Consider the following 16,717-nt stretch of genomic DNA (forward strand, 5'->3'; position numbering starts at 1 on the left):
TCCTGATACGTTTTATACTTAAGACCTTCCACCATTCTTGTAGCCTGTCTTTGGACCCGTTCAATTTTGTCAATATCTTTTTGTAGGTGAGGTCTCCAGAACTGAACACAGTATTCCAAATGTGGTCTCACCAGCATTCTATATAGCGGGATCATAATCTCCCTCTTCCTGCTTGTTATACCTCTAGCTATGCAGCCAAGCATCCTACTTGCTTTCCCTACTGCCTGACTGCACTGTTCACCCATTTTGAGACTGTCAGAAATCACTACGCCTAAATCCTTTTCTTTTGAAGTATTTGCTAACACAGAACTGCCAATACAATAGTCAGATTGAGGATTCCTTTTCCCCAAGTGCATTATTTTACATTTGGAAACATTAAACTGCAGTTTCCATTGCTTTGACCATTTATCTAGTAAAGCTAAATCATTTATCATATTGCCGACGCCTCCAGGAATATCAACCCTATTGCACACTTTAGAGTCATCGGCAAATAGGCAAACCTTCCCTACCAGACCTTCCCCTATGTCACTCACAAACATATTAAAAAGAATAGGACCCAGAACAGACCCTTGTGGCACACCGCTTGTAACCTGACTCTGCTCAGAATACTCGCCATTCACAACAACCCTCTGGTGTCTATGCTTCAGCCAGCTGCAAATCCATTGAACTATCCAGGGATTAAGTCCAATCTTCACTAATTTATCTATCAGCTCTTTATGTGGAACCGTATCAAAGGCTTTGCTGAAGTCCAGGTAGGCAATATCCACGGCACCACCTTCATCCAACACCTTTGTGACATAGTCAAAGAAATCAATGAGATTAGTCTGACATGATTTGCCTTCAGTAAAGCCATGCTGATTTGGGTCCAATAATTTATTGTTTTTTAGGTGCTGATTTATCCTCTTTTTCAGTAGAGTCTCCATCATTTTAACGACAACTGATGTCAAGCTAACTGGCCTGTAGTTACCAGCTTCTTCTCTACTGCCCTTCTTGTGGATAGGCACAACACCTTAAGCATAAAACGTATCAGGAAAGACTTCATGAACTCAATCTGTATAGTCTGGAGGACAGAAGGAAAAGGGGGGACATGATTGAAACATTTAAATATGTTAAAGGGTTAAATAAGGTCCAGGAGGGAAGTGTTTTTAATAGGAAAGTGAACACAAGAACAAGGGGACACAATCTGAAGTTAGTTGGGGGAAAGATCAAAAGCAACGTGAGAAAATATTATTTTACTGAAAGAGTAGTAGATCCTTGGAACAAACTTCCAGCAGACGTGGTAGATAAATCCACAGTAACTGAATTTAAACATGCCTGGGATAAACATATCCATCCTAAGATAAAATACAGAAAATAGTATAAGGGCAGACTAGATGGACCATGAGGTCTTTTTCTGCTGTCAGACATCTGTGTTTCTATGTTTCTATATGGGGAGTAGCTATAATGCTTTGCAGAGTCCTCCTTCAGTTGTAAGTTGAGGAACTTAATTTTTACTAGACTGTGTTGATCCATAGGGAGAACTGAAAATTTAGAGAGGAGAAAATGGGTGAAGGGTGGAATAAATCTGGCGGTTTATTTAGTGATAAAGGTTTTGTTGTTGAATGTGCTGTCTGAGGATGAAGAGGGAAAGTTTTTTTTTTCCTAATGTTTTTGAAGGAATTTTTCTTCTTTTTTCATTGTCTTTTTCATAAAGATTTGTACTATTTTTCTTTCTATGCATACAATCCTTAATAAAAGTATCGTTCAAAATACTCAAGAGGGCCTTTTTCAGGAGGTGGTCTGGGTGGCAGCCAGATCGTGCCATATTGTCAGCCGAAGTTGCTCTCGGGCCTCCCCTGGATCAAGAAATCGGCTTCGGGGAGGAGGAAGAGGAAGGTGTTCAGGGAGTCCAGGGCACACGGTTCCCAGCAGCTATTAGAGCAGTGTTTCCCAACCTTGGCAACTTGAAGATATTTGGACTTTCAACTCCCAGAATTCCACAGCCAACAACTGTAAGCTGCGCCCGTAAGCTGCGCCCGTGAGCAGGCGCGCACCCCCAAATACCCCCGCGCACGCCCTTTTCCATGGGCGCGCGCTCCCCATCTCCCTGCCAGCCCGCGAGGGGGGTGGGCGGGGAGGTGCAGCAGTAGGAGGAAAGGGAGCCGCGGCCGCCCCTGCCTCCCCACGGTGCCTCCGGCCAAACGCACCCCTGGCTTCTCAGCCCTGCCCGCCCGATCCGCCCCCTCTCCTCCTCCGCCGCCTCCTGCCTTGTACCGTGGTGGCGGCTGCGGGACGAAAGCACTGCCAGCCAGCCAGGGGGCTGCGAGAGAGGGCTTTCTCCGCGGGTTTCGGGAATGCCCGCCCTGCCCCTTTCGCAGCCCCTTCGCTGGGAGTGCTTTCGTCCCAGACTTCCAGCAAGGGGGCTGCAGTAGAGGCAGGGCAAGCGTTCCTGAAGCGCTCGGAGAAAGCGCTCTCGCCTGCCGCCGCCTCAGGGCTACTGCCCAATGCCGCTCCTAAGAGAGAGAGAGAAAGGGGGGGGGAGAGAGATAGCAAGAGAGAGAAGAGAAAGAAAGCAATAGAAAGAGAGAAAGAAAACAAGAGAGAAAGAGATGAAAGGGGGGAGAGAGAGCTAGCAAGAGAGAGAAGAGAAAGAAAGCAATAGAAAGAGAGAGAGAGAGAAAGAGCAAGAGGGGGAGAGAGAAAGAGAGAGAAATGACTCTTGATTTAAAGCATATTGTAAAAAGCACCCAAATAATAACAGAGAAAAAAAACCCCAGCCGTTTGTGTGTGTGTGTGTGTGTGTGTGAACTCTTGAACCATTTCCAATAGCTCACCTCTAATTGGAAATGGTTCAAGAGTTCACACACATACAAGGGGGGAGGAGACAGGGATGGAAAAAGAGAAGATAATAATAGTAATAGATTTTGGTTTCGTTTTATTATTAATTTCTTTTAATAAAAAAAGGAGGGAATTTTTATTTATTTATTTATTTATTTTTCCATGCCGCCCAGTCCCAAAGGGACTGTCGATCAGACACTATACTTTTCCGCCCACACCGAAAAAAAATTAGAGGGAACATTGGGCCCAGCCCAGCCCCAGAGATTGCCAGGACATGGGGGTCTCTGAGGGGTCTCAACGGGGAGTCCTCGGGCACCTTAAAACGCACATACACACACAGAGAAAGAAATCTCCCGGGTGTGAGTGTCCCTCCCCCAATCATGTATAATTGCTGACACCCTCGCCCCCTCCCGAAAACTCCCCTCCCAGTACAGCTGGATTCTCTCCCAGCCCCAATTCCCTGGGGAATCCTCCGCTCGGTTCTCTTGGGAAAGGCGCAGCTTCGTTTCACGGGAGAAAAACGGGAGATCTTTTCCTGAAACACGCGTCTCCCTTGCTCAGAACGTCTGGACGGAGCGGCTCCTTTGGATTTCCCGCCCTTCAGCCCCAAATGGGAAGGAATCTCCCTCTTTCTCTCGTCGTTCGGGATGCCCCTTGTTCTGGCAAGAGAGACTGGAAGGAAGATCCCGGAATCAAGTTTCGCCGTTTCTCCTCCGATTTCTGCCCCTTTCTTCGGAGAACTCTGCCATCTGGACCTCATTCCAAGTCTCCATCCCTCTTTCACTCTCCCTCCCTCCATCACTCTGTCTCTCTCCCTCTCTCTCTGTCTCTCTTTCTTTGCGTCTCTCTCTTTCTCTCTCCCCACCCCTCTCTCCCTCCCTCTCTCTCTCTCTGGAGGAGAAGATCGGAAGGGATCCATGGGGCTTTGGGGGCCGCCTTGAAAAGGGACCGAACTCCAACTAGGCAGAAGAAGCTGCCGTCTTGATTCTGGAGCGGAGGTCCAATAAATGAAACGGGGCTAGAAAGGGGGATTCCCCGCCCTTCAGCCGCAAATGTGCAGGAATCTCCCTCTTTCTCTCGTTCGGGATCCCCCTTGTTATGACAGTTGGAGACGATCGTTATGACAGTTGGGCATGACCGTTATGACAGTCCAGACCCTCCTTGGCCCTCAGAGCCAGCTGGATGACCGGGAGCCCCTCATTCTCTCAGCCTGACCCACCTCACAGGGTTGTTGGGAGGAAAGCAGGAGGAAGCTCTCCTGGGGGCTCTGGGAATTTGGAAACGATCCACTCAAAGAGTCAGAGACTGCAGAAAACTCCCACAATCCGGACATAAGAGGCTCATGGACATAAGAGACCCACCCACCCAATTTAAATTCTCATGATTTGGGGGAGGAGATCATCATGTAGCCTCTGCACCAGTGGCCGTGAAGCTATCTGGATTGTGAGTCCTTGGGAGGGAAATAAAAGATTCAGGATCCACTTAGGAGGAAATGTCAATAAAATATTTGAGCAGGTGGAACAAAAGTGAACTGTATGTATTGCTGGGATTTACAGGCATTTTGAAGGGAACGCAGGAAACGAGGCAACTCCTACACAAGGACACGAGCAGAGCAGGGGGGGCAGCCTCCCTTCCTTTTTATTTAAAAAAAATATTTGTATTAATTATCATGAAAAAAACAAACAGGACAGACACACATTTAACATATACTGGGGCAACAATTACCCCGCTCGTTGTAGAAGTCTTTCTAATACAGAAAAGGAATGTACTAAAATTTGCAAAATCAACACAATAGTTAGAATGAAAAGAAGAATTTTTGTTTTTAGGGGCAGCCTCCCTTCCAATGTCCAGAGACGGACACTCTGCCCATGGCCAGAGGAACCCTCGACACGGACAGCAGTAGGTGTCGGAGCACGTGATCCTAACGGAGGCGATATTGGAAGGGCGGGCCGTTGGAGAGAGGAGAGGAGGAGCCTAAGGGGCGGGGCTTCAAGGCGGGGGCGGATCCTCGGAGGAGAGCAGAAGCCCCTCCCTTCCCACTGGCTGTTTCTCCGCTTCCCTCCGCGTGTCCTGCTTCGCTCAGTGAGGATCGACGATGGATCCCTCGGGGGAGGCTCCTGTGTCCCCCTCGTGTCAGGTAGGGCTGCTCTCCCTCCAGCCTGGAGATCAAAAAGGCCGCTGCGGATCCTCCTTTTCGGCTTGCAGGATCTTCCTCGGGGAGATCCGGCTCTGGCGTTGGCTGCCGGGAGCGGATCCCTCTCTTCCCTCCTGGGGGACAAAGGGGGCTCCGTCCCTGGGCTGGATCTGCCCCCTCCTCGCCCGGCCAAGGGTCCCCTGGGGGCTCCAGGTGGATCCGGTAAGGAGCTTTGGGGAGATTACTTTCATATGGTCTCTCTGTGGTCCATCAGAGCAAGAGGTCTCTGAGCATGCATATCCCGCAAGTGCAGATGGGAAAATGGAGCTTTGAAACGTTTGTTGAGACTAAGCTCAGTGCAAGAGGGAGGGGAGAGTTTGGGAGGAAAAAGACGTTCAGATTGAATTGAGCTCCTCTCCTCTTAAGGTGCAAGAATTTCCTCTTTCTTTCTTCTCAATGGAAAAGGTGAACAATGAAATCCTTTGTTTCTTTTGCTGAGGGTTATTTTGCTTCTGGTTTTAAAGGCTGGGTAGAATCAGTAAAAATCAGTATTTTCCTGAAGGGGCTGTGAAGTGGCAGCCGCTTCTTGGTGGGTGTTTTAGAAAGCACAGATTCTAAGGAACTCTTTTGAGGCTGGTCTTGTAAAGCAGGAAACAGAATAAGCTGATGGCCGGAAGGTTCTCTTTTATAAATGTAAAAAAAATCCCAAAATGCCTATTCAACGTAGCTGTGGGGCCCAGGAAGCCTGGAATTCTTTTGGCTTTGCAGCCTCCAAAAAGAGCAGGAAAGGGCAGCCGTTTTCCCCACAAGCTCTTCCCCATCTGATCTCACTCACGTCCCTTTGAGTTTCTTGCTGGTTTCCTCCATGAATCTTGGCCCAGTTGGAGAAGCAGTTTCCTGCACAAAAGGTCCAATCCATTCAGGAGAAGTTAAACCCGTCATTGGTGAGGGTCACATTGACCCAGAGAGATAACAAGTTATCCAGAGAGCTCTTAACTGCAAAATTTAAAAGTGAGCAAACAAATCTTGGTTTTAGAAACATAGAAGACTGAGGGCAGAAAAAGACCTCATGGTCCATCTAGTCTGCCCTTATACTATTTTCTGTATTTTATCTTAGGATGGATATACTGTATGTTTATCCCAGGCATGTTTAAATTCAGTTACTGTGGATTTATCTACCACGTCTGCTGTAAGTTTGTTCCAAGGATCTACTACTCTTTCAGTAAAATAATATTTTCTCACGTTGCTTTTGATCTTTCCCCCAACTAACTTCAGATTGTGTCCCCTTGTTCTTGTGTTCACTTTCCTATTAAAAACACTTCCCTCCTGGGTCTTATTTAACCCTTTAACATATTTAAATGTTTTGATCATGCCTTTTTTACTCTTTAGTGGACAAATGAAGAATGTAGAAAAATAGGCTTTTGCTCCACAGGTGCTGGATGAAAGTAAAATATGCACTGCTGAAAAAATAATAAAGGGAACACTCAAAGAACACATCCTACATCTGAATGAATGAAATATTCTCACTGAATACTTGATTCCATACAAAGTTGAATGTGTTGACAACATATGAAATTGATTGTCAATCAGTGTTGCTTCCTAAGTGGACAGTTTGATTTCACAGAATTTTTATTTACTTGGAATTATATTGTGTTGTTTAAGTGATCCCTTTATTTTTTTTGAGCAGTATAGTTCCATTGAGATCTACACATTGAGTGCTGTTGGTCAGCCAGTTGTGAATCCATCCGGTAGGGATCCTGTCTATCGCGCATTTTTCTATCTTGCAAAGAATTAGGCTGGGGTCTATTTTGTCACATGCCTCCCCCAAATCCAAGAATATTGTGTCCACTGAATTTCCCAAATGCAATTAATTCAGTCACTTGGTCAAAGGATGCAATAAGATTTCTCTGCCGTGATCTGTTGTTGACCATACAGCATTGGCTTCTAGTAATAGCATTGCTTGTTTATAAACTTTCACAGATCCCTTGCTTGATTATCTTTTCCAGGATCTCCCCAGGGATTGATGTCAGGCTGTTAAGCAATTTCATGGGTCATTAAGCAGACAAAGTCTCCCAGGTAAGCAATCTGGGGTTGCCTTATTTATTTATTTATTTATTTGTTTGTTTGTTTATTTATTTATCAGATTTGTATGCCGCCCCTCTCCGTAGACTCGGGGCGGCTAACAACAAGACAATGTAAACAAATCTAATATTTAAGTTAATTTTAAAAACCCCAGTTTAAGAAACCAATCATACATACAGACATACCATGCATTAATTTTATAAGCCTAAGGGGAAGGGAAAGTCTCAATTCCCCCATGCCTGACGACAGAGGTGGGTTTTAAGGAGCTCACGAAAGGCAAGGAGGGTGGGGGCAACTCTGATATCTGGGGGGAGTTGGTTCCAAAGGGTCGGGGCTGCCACAGAGAAGGTTATTTTTATTTATTGATTTGATTTGATTTGTATGCCGCCCCTCTCCGCAGACTCAGGGTGGCTCACAACAGTGGTAAAGAACAATATGTATTGACAAATCTAATAATTTAAAATCTAAAATAGCAATTGTACATTTAAAAAATCTAAAAACAAGGAACCCCAATATAAAAAACATACATACAGTCATATCATGCACTAAAACTACATAGGCAGGGGGAGATGTCTCAGTTCCCCCACACTTGACGGCAGAGGTGGGTTTTGAGGAGTTTACAAAAGGCAAGGAGGGTGGGGGCAATTCTAATCTCTGGAGGGAGCTGATTCCAGAGAGTCGGAGCCCTCCCTGGGTCCCGCCAAACAACATTGTTTAGTTGACGGGACCCGGAGAAGGCCAACTCTGTGAGACCTAACTGGTCGCTGGGATTTGTGTCGGCAGAAGGCGGTCCCAGAGATATTCTGGTCCGATGCCATGAAGGGCTTATGTGGGAGGAGGGGCCACATGAGTCATGGCCCAGTTAATGAAGAGCCAAGGTGGCGCAGCAGGTAGAGTGCTGTACTGCAGGCCATTGAAGCTGACTATGGATCTGTAGGTCAGCGGTTCAAATCTCATCACCGTCTCAAAGTTGACTCAGCCTTCCATCCTTCCGAGGTGGGTCAAATGAGGACCCGGATTGTGGGGGCAATATGCTGGCTCTGTTATAAAGTGCTATTGGCCCGAGTCTAAGGAGAAGGGCGACATTAAAAAACCAAATAAATAGGAAAGAAAGAAAGAAAGAAAAGAGGGAAGGAAGCTTTAGAGATGCTTTGGGACACCTTGCTTGGAAACAGTGTGGGACATGCACTTTGGAGAAGGGCACAAAAGAGGAGCTTGGGATTATGCCTGTCTGCTCCCTCATCTATCCATTGCTTCACTGAATGACTGAGATTCCAGTCCCCAATAAATTGGGGTCTACGTCTACAGTCAGAGCTCTCTTTTCACCCTGTAATACAACAAGAACCAAGCAGGAAAAGATGAGAGTCAATGAACAGCAGAAGAGTTTGCCTCCTAGAGATGTCTGACAAAAGTTACTGGAGATTTCCTCTTGAGTGTACTGGGGACCTAGGTCCCAATTTGGAGGAAGAGGTGAGACTGGAAGACCTTCAAGGTCCCTTCCAAATGTAAGATTTTGTGATTCTCTATGTTTCTTATGTGGGAAGTTAACACCCACCCCTCTCCTAGTAAATGAAATATTTTAGGAAATATTAAAAAAGCAGAACATTAAATTTCCGTGGATGGGGGAAACATGTTTTTAGGCAGGAAATAGACCTTAGGAGCCCCCACCTTTGTCAATGGACCATTAAGGCCAGAGCCCAGCTCACTCATCCCCCCCCAACCTTTGTCAATGGGAAGTCTATTTTACATAATAAAGATCTACCTCCTTCAGGCAGGCACATCTAGCAAACAGAAACTCTGCTAAGGTCACCTGGGAAGATTACATCAGCCAAGACTGGGATACAGACAGAACCCTACAGTGTCAGCTAAGAGCCCCGCCCCCTGGGAGTCTGACCACCAATCAGAGTGCATTGCTTATACCAATATCAACTTCATTTGATTAGTCAATCGACCATATCAAAGCGAGAAAAAGGACCACATCGGTCACTGTGACTGGTTAAAATACAATAAAATTGGCTAAAATAGAGGGAATTTGAATAAATAATAAGTTAAAATGCAGTATAATATGCTAAAATTGAGTAGTAAAACATGAGAATATAACTCGTGCAAAGGATAATATTAAACAAATCTAAGATACTGATATAAAATATTCTTAAGTAAGTTCATCTCCTTTGCATGCCACCCCAATATGTTCTATAAAACGTATTCTCATTTGAACAGCCCTGACTATAAACTTAGCGATTCTAGAAACTAGATATATATTTGTATCCTGAAGAAAATATGATAATTGTTTATATACAGTCCCAGTGTATGATTTTGTCAAGTAGGGGCTGTAAATACTGAGGTCTTACTGAGGAGTATAGTTTACAATTGAGTAGCACATGTGCAATGTCTTCTACTTCTGGTGCACCGCAAATGCATGTTCTCTCAAAATATGGTACTTACATTCCTTATACAGGAACAGGAAACTCTGAGGTGGGGCCCAACAGAGGGTCTAAAAATTTTTCTGCAACTTTCTTTTTATCTTGTTCAACATCTTGGAGGCCTGTGACCCCCTATTCCCCACACAGACCTCAAACCACCTGGTCCTTCTGCCCACCATTAAACCATCTTTCCAAGCAGTCTCCATGTTTCCAGTGTCTTTTTCCCCACTTGGGACTGAACCCAGAAGACGTTTCTTCTAAAACTCCAAAGAAAATACAATCCTTGTATTCTTTTTTCCAGCAGGAAAACAACTGTGGCCAAAGATTTACCTGCAAGACAACTATCGGGAGAAAGTGGAAATTCGGCATAACCAGCGGGCGGCAGAAAGCATGGAGAGTGGGAAAGTCCTGGATCCCCCATCAGATACAAGCAGCACTCCGAAAAAGCATGGAAGACCCCATGAATGCTCAGAGTGTGGGAAGACCTTTACCCACAGGTCCCTCCTTTCGATCCACAGGAAGATCCATGTGGGAAGTGGATCCAGTCAAGGTTCGGAGGTTGAGAAATTCTCCTCTGGAAAAGAGGCCAATGTTCTCAGACAAAAAGATTGTACATGTGATAAATGCGACTTATGCTTTGCTCAAAAGTTATACTTCTTTAGACACCAGAAAATGCACAGTGGAGAGAAAACCTACGATTGGCCGGAATGTGAGAGACAGTTTCTACATTTTTCTAGTCTTCGTGAACACAAGAAGAGGCACAAAGGGGAGAAACCCCATGAATGTGCACACTGTGGGAAACGTTTTCATACATGAGGAGAGATGCAGGTTCACGAGAGAATCCACACAGGGGAGAAGCCATTCAAATGTGGGGAGTGTGGGAAGGGCTTTTCCTGTAAAGGAAGCCTTGGAAAGCATCAGAGGGTCCACACGGGAGAGAAGCCATACAGATGCCTAGAATGTGGAAGATCTTTTGCTTGTACGAAAAACCTTTCAACACATCATAAAACCCACACAGGGGAGAAGCCGCATCAATGCATTGAATGTGGCAGCTTTTATAGGACCTCATCAGACCTTAAAAGTCATGTGAAAATTCACACAGGGGAAAAAAATTACAAATGTTTAGAATGTGGGAGAACATTTGCTCATTCATCTTCCTTTAGGGTTCACAGCCGAACCCATACAGGAGAGAAACCCCACAAATGCCCAGTGTGTGATAAATGTTTTTCACGGAAATATCATCTTATGAGGCATCAACGTATCCACATGGGGGACAAAAATGTCTGAGATGTGGAAAATGTTTTTTCCCAACCTTCAACACTTTGCAGGCACATCAGAAATCACAGACTGGCATCACAAGAGTGTAGAGTGTGTGAAACCTTTTCATTGTAAATCAAAACTAAAAATGCAGCAGAAAGTCAATAGGAGAGAGAAATTTCTTCAGTTGTGAAGTATATTGTTTTTTTTTAAAGACACACCTTACCATTCATCAACAATTTCACAGAGTGACAGAAGGGAAATCGTACAATTGCTTGGTGTTGGGGGAGTGAGGATGTTTTGCTCACAAAGCTGCATTAGTAACTTAGTACTAGTAATTTAGTAATTTAAATATTAGATTTGTTTTATGCTGTTTCTTATTGTTGTTGTTAGCCCCCCCCGAGTCTACGGAGAGGGGTGGCATACAAATCTAATAAATAAATAAATAAATAATAAATAAATAAATAAATAAACTTACCAGCATGATTACACAAAAGACTTAACCAATGTTTGCGGAGTATATATAATGTTTTGCAGTGTACTGATAGTCCTCGGGTTACGTCCCTAATTTTGGAAACGAGACCAAACACCTTCATTACTGGTAGTAATTACAAAAATTATAGAGTGTGCCGAAATGTCCAAAACAGCAATGGAAACACAAAACAAAAAAGACTCAGAATATTATGAAATATGGGAAAACTGGTATAAATGGGTTTCACAAAAAAATATCAAATTTTTGCATTATAAAATCACTATTTTATCAAATCATAAACTATATCCTACTTTTGAACGTTTCAATTAAACTTAAATCAACTAAAAGGCTTAGCGTCAAAAACTAATTAATTTGCAACAAAATTTATATCATCTCTCTTTTTATCCGTCTTTAGACTAATTCAATACATATTACACAACGTATCACTACTAATATTTACTAACATATACTTCCCTATTTTCTTTTTTCACCTCATTTCTTTTTCTTCTTATATATATAAAATACATTTACTATATTATGCACATACTCCCCCTACCACTTTCTTACAAAAGTCGTCCCTGAAAACGTCTGTGTCACACGCAGATCTTTCTTTTCCTTCCTGTACTTTTTCCTTTCTTATATTTATTCTCTTCCCCCCCTTTTTCCCTTTTTTTTCTTCTCACTCTCTCTTTCTACTCTTCAAATTTAGAAAATATTTTCATTAATTTGTTATTAGCCAACACATATTAATAGGAGATGTAACATTTATTACCATAACCTAAGGAAATCCTTGATACTCTCTATTTTTTGTTTATTAACAACGTTTATGACCATTTCAATAGCTACTTCTGTTCAGTTTTCTCAAAAGACACCTTACAAAATAATACTATAGAGGGATATAGCATTGCTTCCAACTGTACGGATTCAGCTCCAGTGATCTTAGAAGCCGATGTCTTAGAAGAACTTGAACGATTAAAGATAAATAAGGCAATGGGTCCAGATGGCATCCACCCCAGAGTTCTTAAACAACTCAGATCTGTCATTACTACCCCCCTGACTGATTTGTTTAACCAATCGTTGTTAACAGGAGAAGTTCCTGAGGATTGGAGAATGGCCAGTGTTGTGCCTATTCACAAGAAGGGCAGTAGAGAAGAAGCTGGTAACTACAGGCCAGTTAGCTTGACATCAGTTGTAGTTAAAATGATGGAGACTCTACTCAAAAAGAGGATAAATCAGCACCTAAAAAACAATAACTTATTGGACCCAAATCAGCATGGCTTTACTGAAGGCAAATCATGTCAGACTAATCTCATTGATTTCTTTGACTATGTCACAAAGGTGTTGGATGAAGGTGGTGCCGTGGATATTGCCTACCTGGACTTCAGCAAAGCCTTTGATACGGTTCCACATAAAGAGCTGATAGATAAATTAGTGAAGATTGGACTTAATCCCTGGATAGTTCAATGGATTTGCAGCTGGCTGAAGCGTAGACATCAGAGAGTTATTGTTAATGGCGAGTATTCTGAGCAGAGTCAGGTTACAAGCGGTGTGCCACAAGGGTCTGTTCTGGGTCCTATTCTTTTTAATATATTTGTGAGTGACATAGGGAAAGGTTTGGTAGGGAAGGTTTGCCTATTTGCCGATGACTCTAAAGTGTGCAATAGGGTTGATATTCCTGGAGGCGTCTGTAATATGGTAAATGATTTAGCTTTACTAGATAAATGGTCTAAGCAATGGAAACTGCAGTTTAATGTTTCCAAATGTAAAATAATGCACTTGGGGAAAAGGAATCCTCAATCTGAGTATTGTATTGGCAGTTCTGTGTTGGCAAATACTTCAAAAGAAAAGGATTTAGGGGTAGTGATTTCTGACAGTCTCAAAATGGGTGAACAGTGCAGTCAGGCGGTAGGGAAAGCAAGTAGGATGCTTGGCTGCATAGCTAGAGGTATAACAAGCAGGAAGAGGGAGATTATGATCCCACTATATAGAATGCTGGTGAGACCACATTTGGAATACTGTGTTCAGTTCTGGAGACCTCACCTACAAAAAGATATTGACAAAATTGAACGGGTCCAAAGACGGGCTACAAGAATGGTGGAAGGTCTTAAGCATAAAACGTATCAGGAAAGACTTAATGAACTCAATCTGTATAGTCTGGAGGACAGAAGGAAAAGGGGGGACATGATCGAAACATTTAAATATATTAAAGGGTTAAACAATGTCCAGGAGGGAAGTGTTTTTAATAGGAAAGTGAACACAAGAACAAGGGGACACAATCTGAAGTTAGTTGGGGGAAAGATCAAAAGCAACATGAGAAAATATTATTTTACTGAAAGAGTAGTAGATCCTTGGAACAAACTTCCAGCAGATGTGGTAGATAAATCCACAGTAACTGAATTTAAACATGCCTGGGATAAACATATATCCATCCTAAGATAAAATACAGAAAATAGTATAAGGGCAGACTAGATGGACCATGAGGTCTTTTTCTGCCGTCAGACTTCTATGTTTCTATGAAATACAACATCTCTACCCAAAATTATATGTATTATAATTTATACTTTACAATGTATAATTGTACTGCTTACCTGAACTGCTTGATTTCGTACTCTGATTCCCCATTTCCTTCCATCCCCTCCCTTTTTTCTTTTCTGTACACTCCTTCCTACCCCCCTATCCTCTCCCTATTTACCTTTCCCCCCCTCTTTTTCTATATTTACAAATAAAGTATATTTTTTTTTTAAAAAAGAGTTTTGTTGAGGAGAACCAGAGATTCAAAGAGGAGAAAAATGGGCTGAGGCTTGAGATGAAGAAGCATCTGATTATTTAAAAATACGTGAATTATAGAGGTTGTTGAATCTGCTGGCTGAGGAGGAAGAGGGAAACTTTATTTTTGCTATTATGTCTTTTGGAAGGGTTTATTTTTATTTTTCCCCATCTAATGGTTACACAAACACTATACCAGTGCCGGTTACAGACCACTGTCAGCCCTGAAGATTTCTATATTAAAAACTCCCACCAGTTAAAACACAATATTTACTATCCAATTTAGAGGGAAGACCAACAAAGTCTTCTAGCAGCTACCAAAAAAGGCAGCTATAGATTGCTGGGACTCACCAGCATTTTGAAACGCACTTTAGACGTTGGTTCCAATCGGATAAGAGATGAAAACCAGGCAAGATGTCCACCAGAGAAGCTGTTTTTATTAAGAGGCAGCCCAAGGCCTTTCCCACCCTCCTCCCTGAGGGTTTTGTTAGGTGGGGCAGCTGGGAATCTAGATAAATCCCAGTGAAGGACTCTGAGCATGAGTAAAGTGACCAGATTTTTTACATTGGTAAAGAGGGACACTATTTGGGGGGGGGGGGTGTTGATTAAAAATTTGGTCCATGGAGCAAAAGAAATTATTTTTTTCTCTTTCTCTCTTCCTCCCTTTCTATTTTTCTCTTTCTTCATTCCTTCTTTCTTTCTTTTTCTTTCTTCCTTTCTTTCTCTCCCTTCCATCCTTTTTTCTCTCTCTTCTCCCCCTTTCTCTCAATTTTTCTCTTTCTCTCCCTTTTTCTTTATTCCTTTCTTCCTCTTTCTCTCCCTTCCTTCCATCCTATTTTCTCTCTCTCTTCCCCCCTTTCTCTCTATTTTTCTCTTCCTCTCCCTCCTTTTTTCTCTCCCTCCTTTCTTCTTCCTTCCTTCCTTTCTTAATTCATTCCATCCTTTTTTCTCCCTCCCCCCTCTCTTCCTCCCTGTCTCTCTCTCTTCCTCCCTCCTCCCGTTGTTTCAGTGATGCTGGGATGGTGAGTTAGTTTTAAGGTGGTGCTGTGGCTGATTTGGGGAGAAAGTGGAGGAAAAAGAGGGGGGAGAAGGAGCTCAGCAGCCCCCTTCTCTCTACCCCTCCTTCCCTCCCTTCCTCTCTTTTTTCTCCCTCTTCTCTTTTTTTCTTACCCCCCCCCTCTTCCTTCCAGCCTCTTCCTTTGTATCAATGATGCTGGGATCAAAGGGGGGATCCTGAGTTAGTTTTCAGGTAGTGCTTGAGTTGGGGGGGGGAAGTGGAGGGAAAAGAGGAGGGGGGAGAAGGAGCTCAGCAGCCCCCTTCTCTCTCCCCTCCCTCTTTTTTCTCCCTCTCTCTCTTTTTTCCTTACCCCCCCCCTTCCTTCCTGCCTCCTCCATTGTTTCAATGATGCTGGGATCAAAGGGGGGGATTGTGAGCTAGTTTTCAGGTGGTGCCTGAGTTGGGGGGGAAGGTGGAGGAAAAAGAGGAGGGGGGAGGAGCTAGCAGCCCCCTTCTCTCCCTCCCTCCCTCTCTTTTTTCTCCCTCTCTTTCTCTCTCTCTTCCTCTCTGCCTCCCCCGTTGTTTCAGTGAGCTGGGATGAGCAAAAGAGCCATCCAGAGCCTGTTTTAAGGTGGTGTCATGATGGGGGGGGGGAGGCGGAGGAAAAAGAGGAGGGGGGTGAGAAGGGGCTCAGCAGCTGAGCTTCCAAGTCTTTCTTAAGAAGGAGCCGGCCAGAAGGACACGGGAGGCGGAGGAAAGAAGGGGAACCTCCCGAGCTGCAGAGGCTTGTCAAACGCCCGGCCGCTTCTGCTTTCTCCTACCAGGTACCGGCTCCGCCTGCCTCTTAAGGGATCCCTCCGGGTCATATCCAGGAGGATATAGAAACAATAGAAGATTGACAGCAGAAAAAGACCTCATTGTCCATCTAGTCTGCCCTCATACTATTTTATGTATTTTATCTTAGGATGGATATATGTTTATCCCAGGCATCTGTGGATTTATCAACCACGTCTGCTGGAAGTTTGTTCCAAGCATCTACTACTCTTTCAGTAAAATAATACTTTCTCATGTTGCTTTTGATCTTTCCCCCAACTAACCTCAGATTGTGCCCCCTTGTTCTTGTGTTCATTTTCCTATTAAAACCCTCCTGGACCCTATTTAACCCTTTGACATATTTAAATGTTTCGATCATGTTCCCCCTTTTCCTTCTGTCCTCCAGACTATACAGATTGAGTTCATAAAGTCTTTCCTCATACGTTTTATGCTTAAGACCGTCCACCATTCTTGTAGCCCGTCTTTGGACCCGTTCAATTTAGGCCGGTGGGGCGGCTTGAGGGGAGGCTACCCACCCTGGAGACGCCCATGAAGACCAACTGCCGCGCTGGCTAACTCTGCACGGCAGTTGATCTTCAAAAAAAAGCAGGACATTTTTTTAAATGCTACGGGACGCGGTACAAATTATCAGAAATCGTTGTCCCGCTGAAGACCGGAGGTCTGGTCACGGCTTGTATCGTGTTGTCTCCATGGGAACAAGAACGCGATCTGGACTCCTCCCCCAAACATTCCACTTTCCTGCCTTGGGCTCTCCGGGAATGAAGAAATCCCGCTTGCAGCCTGCAGAGGGCGACATTCTTCTTCCCATGGGTAGCGGAACCCTCCACACCGACGCCCATCAGAGGGAACAGAGGATGTTTCTGAGCACGTGGCAATGGCGGGGGGGGGGGGTGTTTAAGGGGTGGGGCGAAGGGGAAAATGGAGAGGACGAGAAA

The 16,717-nt window shown here is 44.0% G+C and overlaps 1 pseudogene; it reads left to right on the forward strand.

Moving 5' to 3' along the window:
- The first annotated feature begins 4,906 nt into the window (after window positions 1–4,906).
- On the forward strand, window positions 4,907–11,104 carry LOC139159775 (zinc finger protein 135-like; annotated as a pseudogene).
- The last annotated feature ends 5,613 nt before the right edge of the window (window positions 11,105–16,717 follow it).

Source organism: Erythrolamprus reginae, chromosome 2, assembly GCF_031021105.1.
Source record: "Erythrolamprus reginae isolate rEryReg1 chromosome 2, rEryReg1.hap1, whole genome shotgun sequence".
Classification (NCBI taxonomy): domain Eukaryota; kingdom Metazoa; phylum Chordata; class Lepidosauria; order Squamata; family Dipsadidae; genus Erythrolamprus; species Erythrolamprus reginae.